The 14,573-nt window shown below is 46.6% G+C and overlaps 1 protein-coding gene across 4 annotated transcripts in view; it reads left to right on the forward strand.

Moving 5' to 3' along the window:
• The window catches only part of TFB1M (transcription factor B1, mitochondrial), a 398,859-nt gene that overhangs the window by 50,135 nt on the left and 334,151 nt on the right, over nt 1–14,573 (forward strand). The gene's annotated exons all lie outside the window — the stretch shown is intronic.

Consider the following 14,573-nt stretch of genomic DNA (forward strand, 5'->3'; position numbering starts at 1 on the left):
AAAGGCAAATGTCATTGTTCCAGTTCCACCTCATCTGGAAAACATGGGTTACTACTCAAACCTATTTGTGGTACCGAAACCGGACAGTTCGGTCAGGCCAATATTGAACCTAAAATCTTTAAACCCCTATTTGAGGGAATTCAAGTTCAAAATGGAGTCTCTGAGAGTGGTGATCTCTGGAGGAGGGGGGAATTCCTGGTATCCCTAGTTATCAAGGATGCATACCTCCACATTCCGATTTGGCCGCCACATCAGGCTTATCTCAGATTTGCACTGTTGGACTGTCACTATCAGTTCCAGGCACTGCCATTTGGCCTCTCCACGGCACCGAGCGTGTTCACAAAGGTAATGGCAGAAATTATGCTACTCCTCCGCACGCAGGGAGTGAACATAATTCCATACCTGGACGATCTGCTGATAAAAGTATTTTCAGGGAGAAGTTGTTGCAGAACATTGCTCTCACAACTTGACTACTCCGGGATCATGGATGGATCCTGAATCTTCCAAAGTCACATTTGGGCCAACAAGGAGATTGTCTTTCCTAGGGATGATTCTCGACACTGAGGTGCAGCGGGTGTTTCTACCGGTGGAGAAAGCGTTGGTGATACAATCAATGGTCCAGGATGTCTTGAAGCCTTCCCGGGTTTCGGTTCATCAGTGCATTCGCCTTCTGGGGAAGATGTTTGCCTCCTACTAGGCTCTACAGTACGTAAGATTTAATGCACGGTACTTCCAACTGGATCTCCTGGACAAGTGGTCAGGATCTCACCTACACATGCACCAGAGGATTCATCTGTCGCCGAAAGCCAGGATTTCGCTTATGTCCTAGAGGATGCTGGGGTCCATATTAGTACCATGGGGTATAGACTGGTCCACCAGGAGCCTTTGGCACTTTAAGAGTTTAATAGTGTGGGCTCGCTCCTCCCTCTATGCCCCTCCCACCAGACTCAGTTTAGAAAATGTGCCCGGAGGAGCCGGTCACAGCTAAGGGAGCGCTACAGAGCTTTCTTAGAAAAAGTTTATTTTAGAGTTTATTTTTTTACAGGAGGCTGTTGGCAACAGCAGCATTCAGCACCATTTTCCTGCCTGCAGACACGCTGCCAGTGGAAGAACAGTCCCTCCAGAGCACCTCCAGCTATCTGTACGGTACCAGGGGGTTATAGAAGGGAGGGGAGGCTTTGTAAAGACTGTGTCACCTATTAAGGGACACAGTCAGCGCTGGTTTAGGGTCTCCCTATACCTATAATAGCGCTGTGTGTGGGTTGGCTCCAATCTCTGTGTCTCTCTGCCATTCTTGGGGGGGAACTCTGTCTGCCCAGTGCCCTGTGTGTATGTGGGGTGATTGGTGTGTATTTGCAAACATGTCTAGAGACTCTGTTTCATATGCTGCAGAGGATTTATCTTCCCAGGAAGATCCCATCCCATGTAATCAGGATTACACTGTTGTAGCGCAGATACCAGCTAGAGAGCCGGAATGGTTATCCTCTCTTAGGGGGACTATTTCTCAGGTTTCAGATAGGGTTGCTAGAACTGAGCATGCAACTCAGGTACTACAATCCTCTATGGTTGTAAAAGGGGTGCAGTTGATGGTTGAAGCCGTGAGGGATGTGTTACACATTACTGACACAACTCCTGAGCAGGTTGAGGAGGCCTTTTTCATGGACCGTAAAAAGCCCCCCTCACCTTCCCATCATCTAAGGGATTAAATGCTATCTTTAAAAAAGCCTGGGAAAATCCGGAGAAAAAATTCCAGATCCCTAAGAGGGTCTTGGTTGCTTTTCCCTTCCCAGAAGAAGATAGAAAAAAGTGGGAGTCTCCGCCGATAGTCAACGCCTCTGTCTCTAGGCTGTCCAAACAGGTGGTATTAACAGTCCCGGGATCTACCGCGTTGAAGGACCCGGCAGATCGCAAGGTGGATGCTACGCTAAAATCCATTTACACGGCTTCAGGGGCTGTACTGCAACCTACTATAGCCTGTGCTTGGATTTCTAAAGCTATTGACAGGTGGTCAATCACTTTGCAGGAGGAATCGACTACGATGGATAATGGAGACGTTGATTTATTTTTACATAATATTCAGGATTCTGCAGGGTTCCTGGTAGATTCCATGAAGGACCTGGGTTCCATGGCTGCGGTGATCTCCTCCATGTCCGTCTCAACTCGCAGGGGTCTCTGGCTGCGCCAATGGTCTGCGGACGCGGAATCCAGGAAGAGTGTGGAGGTCCTACCATATACAGGTCAGGCCTAGAAAGAACAAGCCTTCGAACACCTTCTTCAGAGGTGGTCGTGCTAAAGGAAAGAAGCCTGCTTCCGCTGGCTCCCAGATCCAGACGCCTGCTTCTGATACCCCAAAGTCTTCGGCATGATGATGGACAGCTAGGCCTGGAGGAAGGTCAGGTGGGGGCAAGACTCTGGCATTTCAGCCACGCATGGGTGTTGTCTGGCCTGGACCCCTTGGTACTCAATATAGTGTTCAGAGGGTACAGGCTGGAGTTTCAAGATCTCCCACCTCACTGTTTCTTCAAGTCAGGCTTGCCAGCTCTGCCGGCAGATAGAACAATTCTTCTGGAAGCTATCCAAAAATTGGTGGTGTCCAGGGTCATTGTTCCAGTTCCACCTCATCAGTGGAACAAAGGTTACTATTTAGACCTTTTCGTGGTACCAAAGCCATATGGTTCGGTACGGCCAATTCTGAACTTAAAGTCTTTGAACCCCTACCTCAGGGAGTTCAAATTCAAGATGGCGTCTCTGAGAGCTGTCATCTCAGGTCTGATGGAGGGGGAGTTCCTGGTGTCCCTGGACAGCAAGGATGCCTACCTCCACATTCCCATCTGGTCTCCGCATCAGGCATATCTCAGGTTTGCACTGTTGGACGGTCACTATCAGTTTCAGGCGCTGCCGTTTAGCCACTCCACAGCATCAAGGGTCTTCACCAAGGTGATGGCGGAGATGATGTTTCTTCGCAAGCAAGCGGTGAACATAATTCCTTATCTGGACGATCTCCTGATCAAGGCGTCGTCCAGGGAGAAGTTGTTGCGATCCATTGCTCTCACGACACATCTGCTCAAGGAGCACGGTTGGATCCTGAACCTTCCAAAGTCTCATCTGAGCCGACAAGGAGGCTGTCTTTCCTGGGGATGATCCTAGACACGGACGTACAGAGGGTGTTTCTGCCGGTGGAGAAAGCATTGGTGATTCAATCAATGGTCCGGGATGTCTTAAAGCCTACTTGGGTCTCGGTTCATCAGTGCATCTGCCTTCTGGGGAAGATGGTTGCCTCCTACAAGGCTCTACAGTACAGAAGGTTTCATGCTCGATCCTTTAAGCTGGATCTCTTGGACCAGTGGTCGGGATCTCACCTACACATGCACCAGAGGATACGTCTGTCACCGAAAGCCAGGATTTCGCTCCTCTGGTGGCTACAACTACCACACCTTCTGGAAGGCAGAAGGTTCGGAGTTCAGGACTGGATCCTTCTAACAACAGATGCATGTCTAAGAGGTTGGGGATCAGTCGCTCAGGGGGAAATCTTCCAAGGAAGGTGATCGAATAAAGAATCCCTTCTCCTGATAAACATTCTGGAGCTAAGAGCAGTGTACAACGGCTTTCTGCAAGCAGCACACCTTCTAGAGGATCGGTATGTCCAGGTGCCATCAGACAACGTGACCACAGTGGCCTACATAAACCGACAACGCGGAACGAAGAGCAGGGCTGCCATGTCAGAGATGTCAAGAATCCTCTTCTGGGCAGAAAGGCACGCGGTGGTGATGTCAGCAATCTTCATTCCGGGAGTAGACAACTGGGAAGCAGACTTCCTCAGCAGACACGATCTCCATCCTGGAGAGTTGGGAACTCCATCCGGAGGTGTTCGAGGAGGTAACCAGTTGGTGGGGGGGTTCCTTACATAGACATGATGGCCTCCCGCCTCAACAAGAAGCTGTAGAGGTACTGTTGCAGGTCGAAAGACCCACAGGCAGTGGTGGTGGACGCACTGGTAACACCGTGGGTGTTCACGTCAGTGTATGTGTTCCCTCCACTTCCTCTGATACCCAAAGTTCTTCAACTGGTAAGAAGAACAAACGTTCTGGCAATCCTCATTGCTCTGGACTGGCCAAGGAGGGCTTGGTACGCGGATCTACTGGATCTTCTGCTGGAAGATCCAAGGCCTTTACCTCTTCGGGGGGATTTGCTACTGCAGGGGCCGTTCGCTTATCAAGACTTACCACGGCTACGTTTGACGGCATGCGGTTGAACGCCAGATCTTAGCTCTGAAGGGTATCCCGAGTGAGGTAATTCCTACCCTTATACAGGCCAGGAAGGGGGTAACGTCTAAACATTACTATTGCATTTGGAAAAAATATGTTTCTTGGTGTGAGTCCAAGAAGTTTCCTGTGGTGGAGTTTCAACTGGGATGTTTTCTCCTTTTCCTGCAAGCAGGGGTGGATATGGGCCGGAGATTGAGCTCCATCAAGGTCCAGATCTCTGCTTTGTCCATCTTCTTCCAAAAACAATTGGCTGTCCTCCCTGAGGTTCAGACCTTTTTGAAAGGAGTTCTGCACATCCAGTCTCCCTGTGTGGTGCCAACGGCACCCTGGGATCTTGATGTGGTGTTGCAGTTCCTGCAATCAGCTTGGTTTGAGCCTCTACAGGAGGCTGATATCAAATTTCTCACGTGGAAGGCGGTCATTTTGTTGGCCTTGGCTTCTGCACGATGCGTGTCGGAATTGGGGGCTTTATCTTGTAAAAGTCCCAATCTGATCTTCCATGAGGACAGGGCGGAACTCAGGATCGTCCTCAGTTCCTGCCTAAGGTTGTATCGGCTTTCCATATCAACCAGCCTATTGTGGTGCCAGTGGCTACTGACTCCTCAATTGCTTAAAAAAGGCCTTGGATATTGTGAGGGCTTTGAAGATTTATGTGAAGAGGACGGCTCGTCATAGAAAAAGTGACTGTCTGTTTGTCCTCTATGATCCCAAGAAAATTGGGTGTCCTGCTTCTAAGCAGTCGATTTCACGCTGGATCAGGTTCACTGTCCAGCATTCTAATTCCACGGCAGGATTGTCGTGTCCAAGATATGTAAAGACCCATTCTACTCGTAAGGTGGGCTCCTCCTGGGCGGCTGCCCAGGGTGTCTCGGCTGTGCAACTCTTCCGAGCAGCTACTTGGTCTGGGTCGAACACGTTTGCCAAGTTTTACAAGTTCGATACTTTGGCCTCTGATGTCCTCAAGTTTGGTCAAGCAGTATTGCAGGAGCCTCCGCGCTCTCCCTCCCATACTGGGAGCTTTGGTATATCGCCATGGTACTAATATGGACCGCAGCATCCTCTAGGACGTAAGAGAAAATAGGATTTTAATTACTTACCGGTAAATCCTTTTCTCGTAGTCCGTAGAGGATGCTGGGCACCCACCCAGCGCTGCGTATTCTAGCATTGGTTTTATAGTTCAGTACTGCCTGGTTCCTAGGTAAGTTCTGCGTCATGAGCTTGTATGAATCTCGCCACTATCTGTGTAATTCCTTCTCTCGAAGTATGTCGTCTCCTCAGGCACAGTTTCTGGACTGAGTCTAGTGGGAGGGGCATAGAGTGAGGAGCCAGCCCACACTAGTAAACTCTTAAAGTGCCAATGGCTCCGGGTTGACCCATCTATACCCCATGGTACTAATATGGACCCCAGCATCCTCTACGGACTATGAGAAAAGGATTTACCGGTAGGTAATTAAAATCGTATTTTCACTCCTGTGGTGGCTGCAAATGCCTCACCTTCTCGAGAGTCGCAGGTTCGGGATCCAATACTGGATCCTTCTAACCACGGATGCAAGTCTCCGAGGTTGGGGCGTGGTCACCTAAGGGGAAAACTTCCAAGGAAGATGGTCAAGTCTGGAATCCATACTTCCGGTAAACATTCTGGAACTAAGAGCCGCGTACAATGGCCGCCTACAAGCGGCACATCTTCTGCAAGATCAAGCAATTCAGGTGCAGTCAGACAATGTAACGACGGTTGCTTACATAAACCGACAAGGCGGAATGAAGAGCAGAGCGGCAATATGTCAGAGGTAACAAAGATCCTCCTCTGGGCAGAAAAGCACACGATGTCGCTGTCCGCAATCTTCATTCCGGGAGTAGACAAAAGGGAAGCAGACTTCCTCAGCAGAAACGACCTCCATCCAAGAGAGTGGGGACTTCATCCCGAGGTGTTCGCAGAGGTGACAAGTTTTTAGGTTGTACCTCAAATCGACATGATGGCCTCCCGCCTCAACAAGAAGCTTCGCAGGTACTGTTCCAGGTTGAGAGACCAACAGACAGTGGCGGTGGACGCACTGGTGACTCGGTGGATCTTCCTGTCGGTGAACTTGTTTCCTCCTCTTCCACTCATCCCAAGGATTCTCAAGCTCATAAAAAAAACAAGAGTTCAGGCAATCCTCATTGCTCCGGGCTGGCCACAGCGAGATTAGTACGCGGATCTTCTGGAGTTACTGCTGGAAGATCCAAGGCCTCTTCCTCTTCGAGAGGACCTTCTGCAACAGGGGCTGTTCGCTTATCAAGACTTACCACGGCTACCTTTTACGGCATGGAGGTTGAATGCCAGATCTTAGCTGGGAAAGGCATTCCGAACAAGGTTATTCCTACCCTGATACAGCCTAGGAAAGGAATAACGTCTAAACATTACTATCGCATTTGGAAAAAGTATGTCTTGGTGTGAATCCAAGAAGTTTCCTACGGTGGAGTTTCAACAGGGGTGTTTTCTCCTCTTCCTGCAGGCAGGAGTGAATGTGGGCCTACGTTTGGCCTCCATAAAAGTCCAGTTTTCGGCCTTGTGCATTTTCCATAAACAATTGGCTTCCCTCCCTGTGGTTCAGACTTTCCTGAAAGGGGTGCTGCACCTCCATCTTAATGTGGTGCTGCAGTTCCTGCAATCGGATTGGTTCGAGCCTCTACAGGAGGTGGAGGTCAAATTTTCTCACTTGGAAGGCGGTCACGCTGTTGGCGTTGGCTTCTGCTAGGCGTGTGTCGGAATTAGGGGCATTGTCCTGCAAGAGCTCCTACTTGATTTTCCATTAGGATAGAGCTGAGCTCAGGATGCGTCAGCAGTTTCTTCCTAAGGTTGTGTTGGCTTTTCATATCAACCAACCTATTGTGGTGCCAGTGGCTACTGACTCCTCAATTACCTCAAAGTCCTTGGATGTTGTGGGGGCTTTGAAGATTTATGTGAAGAGGACTTCACGTCACAGAAAGTCGGACTCTCTGTTTGTCCTTTATGATCCCAACAAGATTGGGTGTCCTGCTTCAAAGCAGACCATTTATCACTGGTTCAGGTTCACTATCCAGCATGCTTATTCTACGGCAGGCTTGCCGTGTCCAAAATCTGTTAAGGCCCACTCTACTCATAAGGTGGGTTCTTCCTGGGCGTCTGCCCGGGGTGTCTCGGCTTTACAACTTTGGGTTGAACACGTTTGCTAAGTTCTACAAGTTCGACACTTTGACCTCTGATGACCTCAAGTTTGGTCAATCAGTTCTGCAGGAGCCTCCGCGCCCTCCTCCCCGTACTGGGAGCTTTGGTACATCCCCATGGTACTAATGTGGACCCCAGCATCCTCTAGGACGTAAGAGAAAATAAGATTTTAATTACCTACCGGTAAATCCTTTTCTGGTAGTCCATAGAGGATGCTGGGCGACTGCCCAGCGCTTCGTTATCCTGCAGTGGTTACTGGGTTCAGTACTGCCTTGTTAATTGGTTAAGTACTGTATTGTTACTTGGTTAAGTTTTGTTGTTCAGCTGTTGCTGACTTGTTCAAGCTGGTTATCTTGGTTTGCCTTGTTATGTTTGAGCTGGGGTGAATCTCACCACTATCTGTGTATTTCCTTCCTCGAAGTATGTCCGTCTCCTCGGGCACAGTTTCTAGACTGAGTCTAGTAGGAGGGGCATAGAGGGAGGAGCCAGCCCACACTATTAAACTCTTAAAGTGCCCATGGCTCCTAGTGAACCCGTCTATACCCCATGGTACTCTAGGGAGGGACACAAAAGTGTCTAGAGGACAGTGCACAGGTCACAAAAATTAACAATATAATTTGAACAAAACCAACCAATAAAGAAAATGAATGATCCTATCTTTTATGAAGGGACCAAGTAATATATATATCAGGCTGGAGGTGCGCCACTAAGCAAGAGTTACAATAATTTTTCTAAAGGTTATTAGTGTAGACCACTAGTGGGTACTGCACTAGAAGGAGCTTAGTGTGTGGCGCACTCTTTTGAAATGATTATAATCTATAAAATTTAGCTTTTATTACATATGTTTAAAATAAAACTCTATAGCCAGGCTAGTGAGTATATTTGATAACCTGAGAGTAAACACCTATAAGATTATACACTAAATTACTAATAATGGATGGTAAATACCATTTCTATCTGTTAAGAACAAATAAAGTAGTATGTCAAGCTTAGTGATATATTACTATTAATACTAATTGTTATAACGGTTTTCTATATCACCCGTTAACGAAACTATATTAGTTTGTAATCACGAACATAGCTCAGACGGTAGCCACTATTAAAGATATATGGTTACTGTTATGGTAAGGAGAAATTAGGCGCTGTATTCTGGTAATATTACATTCAATTAAGAAATAATTTGCGGATACCTAAATTGACTCTAAAGGAACCCCTGTTCCTAACAGGTTCTCATCTTTGGAATGCAAGAGGAAACAGTATAAATGTGTTTTGTAACATATATACACTTAGTCTGCCAGTCTATTGTTCAGACTGCAGTGACTGTGCAGATGTAATTTGATACGTGTTCATGTATCCACAGTGACAGGATACAATTGTAACGAAAAGGACCATCAGTATAAGAGAACAGATAATATTAATACTGTCTCTAAATCTGTAATAGAAATTTATCAATCATATGTAGCATAACATCTTGCTCATAAATCACGTATATATGGTAATAACGTCGTGCAAAATACTCCGCGTCATCAAACATATATGTCAACTATGAGCATAAAATCTGCACCAAAATGTTGGTTTGACAACTATTTCTGATAACAAGATGATTATTACATATAGAGATATCTGAATTTTCAGAAACATAAATTGTATTGATTATAGCACCTATCTCTCTTGTAAGTGAATGACTGCGTTGTCACTCACATTGATATCCATGTAACCCTGTGTAGCAAAAGTTATATGATGTAACTTAATTTAATGGTGTCCAGGAATTCCAAACATTGATAGGTATGGTAACTAAAAGATAAAGAGTCCCAGGAGTATATAAACGGTTTCCCTTTCTACTGTTGTTCCATATACTCAGGCGTACCTGGGTAGTGAATGGTACAATGAGAGCGGAGAAAATACCGTTTACCTGGAGACTGAAAGGACAGAGTAGTGCGAGCTACTTCTGCTGTCCACGCTCTATATCCCCCCTCCCCTGTTGTGAAAACACATTGCAGGAGGAGTGCGTAGATATGGAGCAGTGGATGAGAGGGCAGCTCTGAAATACCTGTAAGCTTCCTTATCAAGCGTGTCGTTCTGAGCGCAATCAATGCTGAATCGGCATGTAGGAAGCCACTGTAGAGGTAAACGTCAAATCGGGTAGAATTCCCGTGCCTCCGTAGTTATTAACCGTCCTTAGCGCTGTCAGAGGGATGCCTGGAAGGGTAGGATTTCTATACCCTCATAGATGCTGCACGTCCTGAGCGCTGTCTGAGATATGTCAGCGTATATGAGGACGCTGCGGGAACTAGACGCCGGGTCGGGTAAGATTCCTGTACCCGTGTGTATCCTATGTGTCCCAGTCCCGCTGGTGATATCCGTCCTGAGCGCTCTCCAAGGGACGCCGAGAGGGGTCGAATTCTTATACCCCCGTCGATGCTGCACATCCTATGCGCTGTCAGCGTGTGGAAAAAAACGCTGCGGGAGCTGGACGTCGGGTCGGGTAAATTCCCTCACCTCCGTGTGTCCTGTACGTTCTTGTCCCGCTGATTATTAAGCGCTGTCTGAGCTGTATTGGCGTGTGAGAAGACGCTGCGGGAGCTGGACGCCGGGTCGGGTAGGATTCCCGTTCCTCCGTGTGTCCTGTACGTCACAGTCCCGCTGATGATTGATGACGTACGTTTCACGTTAAGCTTGATCACATCAGTAGCACCATATGGAGGTGGGCAGTATTTAAAGCAGATGCAACATACTAATCAGTACAATTAACTAAGGCTGTATATAATCGTCCCTAATTTGTGATCACTTTGCACCAAAAAACCGTGCTGATATCATTGACAATATTTATAAAGTTGCACCAAGTTGAACCAAAGTAAATCTATTATTATTAGTTATAATTTTTAATAATTTTTTTAAATTATTAATGCGATAAATGAAGGGACGGTGCATGAAATAAACCGTCCTATACATTTGATATTATGATAGGTGTCAGCATAATGGTGAATGTCAGTAGTAAATGTATCTTGAACATATCAAATGATAAAATAGGCAGTAGTTTATCATAATAACAGAAATAAGCTATCGTTTCAAACGATAATTTCATATTATGGAAAAAAGAGAAAACAGCATTTAATTGAGAAAGTTGTACCAGATAATAATATCTTTAGGTGCGCCACTATATCGAACCCCTGCTGATGTATATCCACATAAATAGGTGAATACTATAATATGTTGGGCTACCCCTGTTTGATGTATAGTAAGTGCAGTGAAGATAGAATTACTGTGAGCTGAGAAACATTGTGATCAGATGTTTATGTGAATAATATGCTTAAATAAAAAGTAGTGTAAGAATGGTGATGCATGAAATAAACAAAGTGAGAAAAATATATAAAGACCTAAATTTAATAGAGTATTGTTAGACAAATTGAGTGAATAAAAGAGAGAAAAGACAAAAGCTAAAGTATAAGGGAATTATACTATACACAGATAGTAAATAAATGAGATAAATAATTTATACCTCAAGTAAATATTGTGACTATATAAACATAAAGACATGTAATAAAGATAAGTTAATTAATGAGATAAAGTATGTGGTGAAACATAATGAATACTTACTTAACTGAGATGGGAAAAAGAGGCAGCTATGATAATAAAAATTGATATTTTTATCAGGTTGGTACTCCTAACCGGAATATATAAAAAATAATAAATAGAAAGAATGGTAAGCTATGAGGGCACAGGGAAAAGGGGTAGGGAGAAAAAAACCTGAAACAATACAGGAAAAAAGAGAGAGATTGGGCCACTAAGTGTGAGAGACAAATAGTAATAGGAGGGAGAAGAGATCCTGATGCGGTACAGGAGAATAATTAGGCCACTATACAGTTGATCATATGGGAAGAAAAGCCCCATAATTAATATTCTCATTCAGGCCTTTAGGTGTCATAGAATTCAACTTAAAGATCCATTTACTTTCCAGTTTTTGTAGTTCCCTAAAGGGATCTCCTCCCCTAATGCCCATTCGTAATCTCTCAAGGCAGAAGAATTTGAGTTCACGTGGAGACTTGGAGTGTCGTCGTTGGAAATGTCTGGCTACCGATGTTATCTGTCTGAATCTCATTTGGTCCGTTTCCACATTTCTTATGTTGCCCATGTGCTCTAATATGCGGGTTTTGACCATTCTGGTGGTCATTCCTACATATAGCATCTTGCATGGGCATTGTATGCAATAGATGACATTAGAGGTCTGGCAGTTAGAGAACTCATGTATTTTGAGATCATTCCCTTCCCTGTCTGTGACGTTTGGTCTTGTTACGACATGTGCACAAACTGCGCAGGATCCACAGGGATATGTACCTTTAATTTTACTTTCCCGTTTTGGAAAGCGGCAAAAGTGGCTCTTGACCAACTTATCACCTATATTAGGTGATTTTCTCTAACGTCCTAGTGGATGCTGGGAACTCCGTAAGGACCATGGGGAATAGCGGGCTCCGAAGGAGGCTGGGCACTCTAGAAAGATCTTAGACTACCTGGTGTGCACTGGCTCCTCCCACTATGACCCTCCTCCAAGCCTCAGTTAGATTTCGTGCCCGGCCGAGGTTGGATGCACACTAGGGGCTCTCCTGAGCTCTTAGAAAGTTATAGTCTTAGAATTTGTAATTTTCAGTGAGACCTGCTGGCAACAGGCTCACTGCAGCGAGGGACTAAGGGGAGAAGAAGCGAACTCGCCTGCTTGCAGCCGGATTGGGCTTCTTAGGCTACTGGACACCATTAGCTCCAGAGGGATCGACCGCAGGCCCAGCCTTGATGTTCGGTCCCGGAGCCGCGCCGCCGTCCCCCTTACAGAGCCAGAAGCAGGAAGATGGTCCGGAAAATCGGCGGCATGAAGACATCCTGTCTTCACCAAGGTAGCGCACAGCACTGCAGCTGTGCGCCATTGCTCCTCATACACACTTCACACTCCGGTCACTGAGGGTGCAGGGCGCTGGGGGGGGCGCCCTGAGGCAGCAATAAAAACACCTTGGCTGGCTAAAATACCTCAATATATAGCCCCTGGGGCTATATATGAGGTAAATACCCCTGCCAGAATCCCAAAAAAAGCGGGAGAATAGGCCGCGAAAAAGGGGCAGAGCCTATCTCCTCAGCACACTGGCGCCATTTTTCCCTCACAGCTCGGCTGGAAGGAAGCTCCCTGGCTCTTCCCTGCATTTTTAGTACAGTAAGAGGGAAAAGAGAGGGGGGGCACTAAATTGGCACTGTATACAGTATAAGCAGCTATTAGGGACATAACTCAGTTAGTCCCTGTATATATATATATATAGCGCTCTGGTGTGTGCTGGCATACTCTTACTCTGTCCCCCCAAAGGGCTTTTGTGGGTCCTGTCCTCTATTTGAGCATTCCCTGTGTGTGTGGAGTGTGTCGGTACGGCTGTGTCGACATGTTTGAGGAGGATAATGAGCAGATGCCTTTAGCAGAGATGTCACCCCCTGCGGGGCAGACACCTGAGTGGATGGTATTATGGCAAGAAATGAGTGCACGTATAGACTCCTTACATAAAAAATTTGACGACATGCCGACTGTGGGACAGCCGAGTCTTCAGCTCGTGCCTGTCCAAGGGTCTCAAAAGTCATCAGGGGCTCTAAAACGCCCGTTATCTCAGGTGGCACAAGTAGATGTCGACACGGATACTGACGCCAGTGTCGACGACGATGAGTCAAATTTAATGCCCGTTAAGGCCATTCGCTGCATGATTGAGGCAATGAAAGAGGTGTTAAATATTTCTGATTTACATCCAGGTACCACAAAAAAGGGTATTATGTTTGGGGAGAAAAAACTACCTGTAGTTTTTCCCCCGTCAGATGAATTAAATGAAGTGTGTGAAGAAGCGTGGGCTTCCCCTGATAAGAAATTGGTGATTCCTAAGAAATTACTAATGGCGTTCCCTTTCCCGCCAGAGGATAGGTTACGTTGGGAAACACCCCCGAGGGTGGATAAAGCGCTCACACGTTTGTCAAAAAAGGTGGCACTACCGTCCCAGGATACGGCCGCCCTTAAGGAACCTGCTGATAGAAGGCAGGAGGCGATCCTGAAGTCTGTATATACACACTCAGGCATTATACTCAGACCAGCGATTGCGTCAGCTTGGATGTGCAGTGCTGCCGCTGCATGGTCAGATAACCTGTCAGAAAATATTGACACACTAGACAGAGACACGATCCTGTTAACAATTGACCATATCAAAGACTCAGTCTTATACATGAGAGATGCACAGAGGGAAATCTGCCGGCTGGCATCTAAAGTAAGTGCACTATCTATCTCTGCTAGGAGATGCTTATGGACTCGCCAGTGGACAGGAGATGCAGATTCCAAAAGGCACATGGAAGTTTTGCCTTATAAAGGGGAGGAATTATTTGGGGATGGTCTCTCCGACCTAGTTTCCACAGCAACGTCTGGGAAGTCAGCATTTTTACCCCATGTCCCCTCACAGCCTAAGAAGGCGCCATTTTATCAGGTTCAGTCCTTTCGATCCCAGAAAAACAAGCGGGGAAAAGGAGGGTCTTTTCTGTCAAGAGGCAGAGGCAGGGGAAAAAGGCTGCAGCAAACAGCAGGTTCCCAGGAACAAAAGTCCTCCCCCGCTTCCTCTTCCAAGTCCGCCGCATGACGGTGGGGCTTCACAGGCGGAGCCAGGTACGGTGGGGGCTCGCCTCAGGAATTTCAGCGATCAGTGGGTTCGCTCACAGGTGGATCCCTGGATCCTTCAAATAGTATCTCAGGGATACAGGCTGGAATTCGAGGCGATTCCACCCCGCCGTTTCCTAAAATCCGCCTTGCCGATTGCTCCCTCAGACAGGGAGGCAGTGCTAGCGGCAATTCACAAGCTGTATTCCCAGCAGGTGATAATCAAGGTACCCCTACTTCAACAAGGCCGGGGTTACTATTCCACACTATTTGTGGTACCGAAACCGGACGGTTCGGTGAGACCCATTTTAAATTTGAAGTCCTTGAACACATACATAAAAAAATTCAAGTTCAAGATGGAATCGCTCAGGGCGGTTATTGCAACCCTGGACGAGGGGGATTACATGGTATCCCTGGACATCAAGGATGCTTACCTGCATGTCCCCATTTACAATTCTCACCAGGA

This window comes from Pseudophryne corroboree, chromosome 4 (genome assembly GCF_028390025.1).
Source record: "Pseudophryne corroboree isolate aPseCor3 chromosome 4, aPseCor3.hap2, whole genome shotgun sequence".
NCBI lineage: Eukaryota > Metazoa > Chordata > Amphibia > Anura > Myobatrachidae > Pseudophryne > Pseudophryne corroboree.